Genomic DNA, 7594 nt, shown 5'->3' with positions numbered 1-7594 from the left:
GAGATGACTGAGCTGTTAGAAGAACTGGCTGTTCTTCTAGAGGACTTGGGTTCAACTCTCAGCACTTGGTGACTCACAGCTATCTGTAACTGCTGTACCAGAATATCCAAAACCTCCGTCTGATATCTACATGCAAGTAGAACACCCACAGATACACATGCAACTAATAAACAATCCTCCACATAAAAAATACATAAATATTTTTAAAAAGTAGATCTTAGCCACACACAGTGGCTCATACTAATAATCACACCACCTACAGGGCTTAGATAGAAGGGGTTTCTGTGAATTTGAGTGTAATCGGAGCTACATACTAATTCTAGTATCTTTTGACCTACAGAGCAGACACTTTCACAAAGCAAAATCTCTTCTCTCTAAAATAAAACCCAGTTTCTTCATCATTTAGGTTACCTTCAAGTACTCAAGTATATATGACAAGAGGTCATAATGTTGAATTATATAAACAGAAAATGTATCCCACTGTGAAAAGCTCTATTGACAATATTAGTCCAGGACTCAGTAGTTGGTCAACCTTTTCTATGAGTTTCAGAGTCTTCTGCCTTCAGTTTATCTCTGAGATTGATACATCAGGTGAAAAATAGTCCTAGACTTGAGATCGTGTTGTTTATGACTGCTAACCATATCTGTTACCATTAAACTTACCTGAGAAATTATGAATTATATTTCTAAATGTAAAAATTATCATAGTACTTGATGCACAGTGTATTCTCAACCCAGGGAGCACAGATGTCTATCACCTAGATCCACACCTGATGTTGGAGCAAAGTGTTTAATATAAAGAATTGCCAATAGGTAAAAAAGAAGTTAACTTCCATCATTAATGTAGCATGTAGACAACATTTAGTTTTTCTCCCTAGGATTGAAAAGTTGTACTAGACACTGGAATGTGATCTTAGAAAGCAAGTCTAGATTTCACTCTATTGGAAAGAGTTTCCTGTGAATAATGGAACAAAACTACAGAATACAATTGTTTATAGCAATAGAAAACAAAGCAACAATAAAACCCAAAACAAAACAACCACCTCCCCCAATTAAAAGTTGTTGGTGGACTGTCCGAGGAAAACTGTGCCAGATCAGGTTACAGAACCTGATGCCAAGGAAGCGTCCCCTTCAGCCTTTCCAGCTCACATGTTTTCCCATGTTCTCTAATGGCAGATGAGAAAGAAAGCAGGCAGCAATGTGAGAAAATATTTGGAGAGAACTGAAGTTTCATACAGAAATTTGGTTTTGAAGCTGAGTGGCAATAACTTAGTAGTGCAGACCTAATATGGTGTAAACTGAGGGAACTGGGAGGGCATATCCATCAGTAGAGCCAGAGCCACAGACAGGAGGAGCGGTCTGATGAAGGTATCCTCTTAAAACTGAGTGATTCTATGTTTCTTACTCTGCACACTGTCCACTTGTGGATCTCTGTGTTAATTTCCGTGTACTGAAGAAAAACTTTTTTTGATGAGAGCTGAATGAGGCATTGATTTACGGGTATAGAAAAGTGTCATTAAGAGGCATTTCATTGGTCTGTTCCTAGATTAGCAGGCAGATCACTAATGTATATTTTATTATACATATTAATATATGATATAAAATTACATACACATGTGCACTATATAGAGATATAGATGTAGATAAAGATATAGAGGAAGATGTAGATAGATATAGATCTATATACAGATCTGGATCTAGATAGATATGGATGAAATAGAACTATTATTTTACTTAGGTGCCTCCCAACTCTAATGAAGAAACCATTTACAATTAATAACTGCTGGCAAGAGAAAAAACAGTTTTGTCCAATGGAGTATCGCCACCAGGTATAATTAACTGCACTCCAGGGCAGGCGTCATTCCAGAAATAGTTGTGCAACACAAAATGACCTTTTTTTAGAGATAGAGGGAAGATGAAGTTGTATGGCTAGGCAGCTGGGAGAATTATGTTAGGAAAAACATAATCAAAATACACTATATAAAAAATCCTTTTATAATAAAAATTGAATAAAAGAAGATAATTAGAAGGCACTTGCATCCCAATACAGCCTTTCAGCCTTTTTGCTTCATGATGAACTGTCACAATGTTGTGACACATCCTTCTTCAAGGTGTATGTGTATAACAAGGATGAGAACAAGGATGTATGTATGAGACGAGTCCTCGCAGGAGACATAAAAAGTGAAACTGGATTCATAAGACTAGACCAATGTATAAATACTCCAAACCCTTATGAAGGCAAAAACAGAGGGAGGCATTACCACCTGGGTTGGTCAGCTCATCAACTCACAGATGAGGGCATAGGATACTACATCAGCACAGTAGGAATTGTATTTGTATGTCAGTCCATTAGTAGACATTCAGCTGTACAAAAACTTTTATTTCACCTAAGTTAGCTTAGTAATTTAAAATAATAAAATACTTTCCATGTGGATCAGACCTTAGAGTTGTTCTAATGAAGAGTATCACCAGGATGTCAGAGTCACTGTCCCTAGCTGGGATATGCTGCCTTCTCCACAATAGATTCCACTCCGTGGAGAATTTTCTCTAAGTGGTCTCAGAGCAGGCTGTCTAGCATAGCCTCAAAATGACTCTGATTTGGCACAAAACAGGGTTGGAAGTATAGGAAGTGGCTCTGAGGTCCCTGCTCCTGGTCCTGAAACATAGATTCATTACTTCAGGTCCACCCTCAGGAGTGTTATAAAGCTTATTTTGTGGTCTATATACAATTATCCACAGGCATACAGTATAACTCAGCTGCAAATTCCAACCTTGAACAAACATTCTTTTTCCTACAGATTCTTAGGAGCCTAAAAAAAAAAAATTACTTTTCTTTTAGTCTGAACCTCACATATTCTGAGCAAGCAAATGTGCAGTCCTAGCCTTAGGATGATATGAAAATGTCAAAATGGTAACCAGAGCATTGAGTATATGCCCTCTGCCACTTGGCTTAGAGCTATAAATACATTTGTTCATGTTGGTGGCTATCATTACAAGGTTATCCCACATGTAAAGGTGATTCCCTCAGACAGCTGTAGATATTCTCCCAGTCTTGCGGGTGTAAACTGTGAAGAAAACCATAGCAGGAGACATATGCTCTTGATAAACATTCATACCCAGGTTCAACTAGTAAGGCATTGCTTACTATGCCCAGCATGTGATACACTGTAACACTCAGCTTGTCCGTGCTCTAGGTCAGTTATACATATTAGCAGTCTGACAGCCTAGGTGAGAACTCCCTGCCTTCCTAGAGATCAAGCAACATGGCCAGCTCAGAGACAGTTCTTTGCAGACATCCTTCCTCCTGTTATGTCTACCTGCCCACTTGCTCATCTTTTAATACGGTGTTTTGACTTTATATAAGTTTTCATGGGGACTGCCTTGTGTAGACTGTGTATGTCATTATATCTGAGAGTATTACAACTATGATGTGATGAGTAAGTTAATATTCCTGTAACATTGTTTTAAAAAATGTAGGACATAAAACTATGCCAGGAAGTTTGGTAAGTTAGTACAGGTTGACACCAGGAGACTTGGTAGGCACACAGAGCAGGCCCCTCCCCCTTTGCACCTAGGCCTGCCAGGCAAAAACAGTAGATAAGATCTTGTTGCTGAGAATTCAAAAGAAAAACATACCTGAAACCCTTAACCCAAAAGTTATCAGGCTTCTTTGTTTAAATGCTTGTTCTCCATAACAGGAACACTTAAAATAATGTTCATGCCTTTTAACCCTAATTTTTCATGCTTCTTTATTTAAATGTTTATTTTTCTCAACTTCTAACCTAAATTATCCTAAAATTTTTCAATGTGTTAGAATTTCTTTTAAGGTTCAAAAGTCATTTAATCTACTCTGGCATTATTTAACCATTACTGATAACCATTATTTAATCCTTAATTGACAACCAGTTTCCTTTTACAAACATAGCTGTAGCCTAATCTCCCATAAAAGGCCTTTCTGCACTCTCAGCCACAACTGCCACCAAGCATGCCACTGTCAAGCCAAAGACAATCTTCCTTGTCTTGAGAATCCCACAGCCTGGCCAGGGGACCCTCGAACCAGCTCCAGCTTTCCAATGCCTCAAACTGCACTTTCCAAGAACCCCAGAGTGGTGTCTCAGCATTTCCCTACAGCTTAGCACCCATCCTCAAGTGGGATAAGCACAGTCAAACTTCCCTTTTCTGCCTCCCCAAGCAGCAGTGCCCCGTGATGGACTAGACAAGGGCCTAGACCTATACAAAAAAAAAAAGTCCTACTTATAAGAGTAAACTTAATTTATAGGATCTTTAAAATGATTATATTGTTAACATCGTAAGTGAATAAACAGAAATAAAACTGAAAAACAAAAGAGAATAGAAGTGCTCCTTATCAATCCTAGTATTTTCTTCAGGCAGAACATGATATTTTCTGTTGCCCATACTTATCTCAAATTGCTATATTTTTTGTCCTATTGTGGTGTACTATTATATATTGTTAAAACCTATTTAACGTAGGCAACATAAAAAATCAGCTGTTTCTATGACTTATATCTGTGACTGCATCAAGAAATGAAATATTTAGTATTAAATTTAAGACAGAAAATGCAACATTTTTAAACTTAAAAAGTTAGAAAGCCAATGTTGAAATATGTTTAACAGTTAGAGAAACTAAAGTCTCTGTATGTTCAGGAATTGTAATAAACATTGTTACAATTGTAATGTTATCAAAATAAATCTAAATGTAAGATCTAGGTCTAAATAACTAAAATCATCATGAAAAAGCTCAAGTCAAAGTCTTCATGTTCTCTGAATAGCTAATACTCACATTTCCTAAATGTGACATCAAAAGAACAGACAGAAAAAGAATGATAATAAGTAACTGAGCTTCATCAAAGTAAAAATCTTGTGTATTTAAGGACACTCTTACAGAATGTGGAAAGTATTTCTTTATCAGGTCAGAAAAGAACTAGGCCTTAACACCTCTCAGAATTTAAAATGAAGAAAGACAGGAAACTAAAAGCACCATGAAAGGACTTGGAAAACATTTCTCTACAGAAGAAACACAAACATCTAAGATGGACACAGACATATTTATGACATTATTCACCCAGGAAATACAAATAAAACTCTGTCATACTCACTGAGAGCTGGAAGTAAAATCCAAGAGGTCAGGAGTTGCTAAGTATTATTCACCATGGAAAAACACCATATCCCTCTTATTTTGCTTTGATACTATAAAATGGCACAGCTTTTGAAACAGATTGGTTTCTTAAGAGTTTAAATAGTCACCATTTGTCAAGTAATTTCTACACAAGGTATATATCCAAATGAAAAGAAAGCAAAGGATTGCACAATAATTGCATATAAATATTCACAATTTCTAACTATAATTAACATATTTAGGATCCCATTTATGAAAGATGTTCAGAACAGGCAAAAGAGAGAGAGAATACATAGTTGTAAATATCCTTAAAAATACTGAACTTTACAAATTGAAATGATTAAAAGATGAATTTTCTACTATGTAAATACCATATCAATTTAAAAATCTATCACCACTTGTAGGAAAATCAAGTACTATATTGGAAAGACAAACAAGAGAGATAGTCTGGAGTGTATTTTTAAGAACAGATATAACTCCTGCTATAAAGCAATGTATTGTCACTACATGACATAATTGTAAAAAACAGAATATTAGTCAGACAGGCTTGAAAATGTGTCTTGGTGTACACAAAAAATGTCAGCAGAAACAAAAATGGGGCTCTTCTGCGCCTAACAAAGCTTTTCCTCGTTCTCACTATGATTAGTAGCAACTAGTTAATGTACTTTCTTAGTAGGTAAGAGAGCAAAATACCCTATGGAATACACTGGTTTTTTAAAAGTTAGTTCTGAAGGTTGAACTTTGACTATCTGCTCATACTTAAAACACATATGTTTAAGGTATTCTCCATGGCTGAGTTTAAGGTAGGTTACCGAACAGCGGTGCAGTGTAAGAATGAATGGGAGATCAGATCCCCAGGATCTCAGAAAAGACTGGCCAGATGACACTGTTGCTCCCTCCATGGGGATGCAAACCTCATCAGCTCCTTCAGTACCTTCTCCACCTCCTCATCAGGCACCCCATGCTCAGTCCAGTGCTTAGCTGTGACCACCAACCAAAGAGTACACATGGAGGGACCCTTGGTTCCGACCACATATGTGGCAGAGGATGGCCTTGTTGGACATCAGTGCGAGGACAGGCCCCTGGGCCTGAGGGTGTCCCATCCCCCAGTGTAGGGGAATGCCAGGGCCAGAAGATGGAAGTGGGAGGGAACACCCTTGCAGAGATAGGGGAGGGGGAATGGAATAGTGAGTTTCAGAAGGAGAGACCTAAAAAGGGGAAAACATTTAAAATGCAAATAAAGAAAATATCCAATAAAAAAAGAAAATAATGAATGGGAGAAATGCTGTGGGCACTCACTGCTGCTACTACCTGTTCCCTTCAGGAAGATACTGCCTTTGTTTAGGAAATATCTGCATCCGGTGCAGAGATAGAAAATGAGAGATGTGCTTTCTTAAAATAAATGATTGAAAAAAAAAGCAGGCTGAATATTTCCCATGAAATATAAATGAGAATTTAATAGAAAACAGGCAGAAAGCAGTTCACAGAGGCCCAGGATGCAAAGAGGGGAGCTATACCTGAGATTCACAGAATGAGGCTGCCAGACTAACTGACTAAAGTAGCTAAATAAATAGTCTTAACAATACAGATGTGTAGTGTTTAGTTTAAAGTGCCTGTGATGCTGATGTCTGTGACTCTTCACCTCAGAGGTATGCACATTGTTGATACTCTTTTCTGAATGGGAGCTGGTGGTTATTCTTTCCTTTTCTTTTCCCTTTTTTTCTTTTCTTTTTTGTGAACACTAAAGATTTTGTGTATGTGAGTTAGTAGCAAGAAATTTTCCCTTAATCACTTTGCTATATGTCCTATATGACAAATAGGATATGAAGTAAGAAAAATGGAGAACAACATCGTGATTTGAAATAAGATTGCAGAAATGTCTGTCTTAGGCAGTGATGTAGAAATGGTGGTGGTTGAGGAAGCTCTGTAGAAATAATTGTGTGTTCTGAAGATCCATATATTTTGTTTATTTGTCTGAATTTCATCCAATATGTAAAAGACATCATACTCAACTAAATAGTCCTTTTGATTAGGAACATAAATGGTAAGTCTGTTCACCTGTGTGCATGTACCTTATAAATAAATGGGAAATGGCATTATAAATAAAGAAAATTCATGCAGATATTTCTCTAATATCTGCATGTAGTAGTGTTTATTTTATAAACTTGGGTGTAGAGAAATGGCATGGAGTGCCTGCTCCTAGCTTACTAGCTGCTAGGCAACCTAGACTGTTTCTGTCAGTCTCAGCATACTGAGATAAGGAAGGGGCATACTTTCTCAAACAGAGACTCCTGGTATTCTACAGTCCTTCACAGTCCTTTTCTCAGGAGAAAGTAACTTTGTTTTTAATTATAAGAAGCGACACATCTAAGCATTGGACTGCTGACAATTTCTCAGTCTACAAGGTTTTGGTCACTTTGAACCAAGCAAGCTATTGCTAGGGAAACAGTACCTGGT

This window comes from Grammomys surdaster, unplaced genomic scaffold (assembly GCF_004785775.1).
Source record: "Grammomys surdaster isolate TR1022 unplaced genomic scaffold, NIH_TR_1.0 126029, whole genome shotgun sequence".
In the NCBI taxonomy this organism is placed as follows: Eukaryota; Metazoa; Chordata; class Mammalia; order Rodentia; family Muridae; genus Grammomys; species Grammomys surdaster.
The sequence above is the reverse complement of the archived record's forward strand: the minus strand, read 5'-3'. Positions refer to the sequence as shown.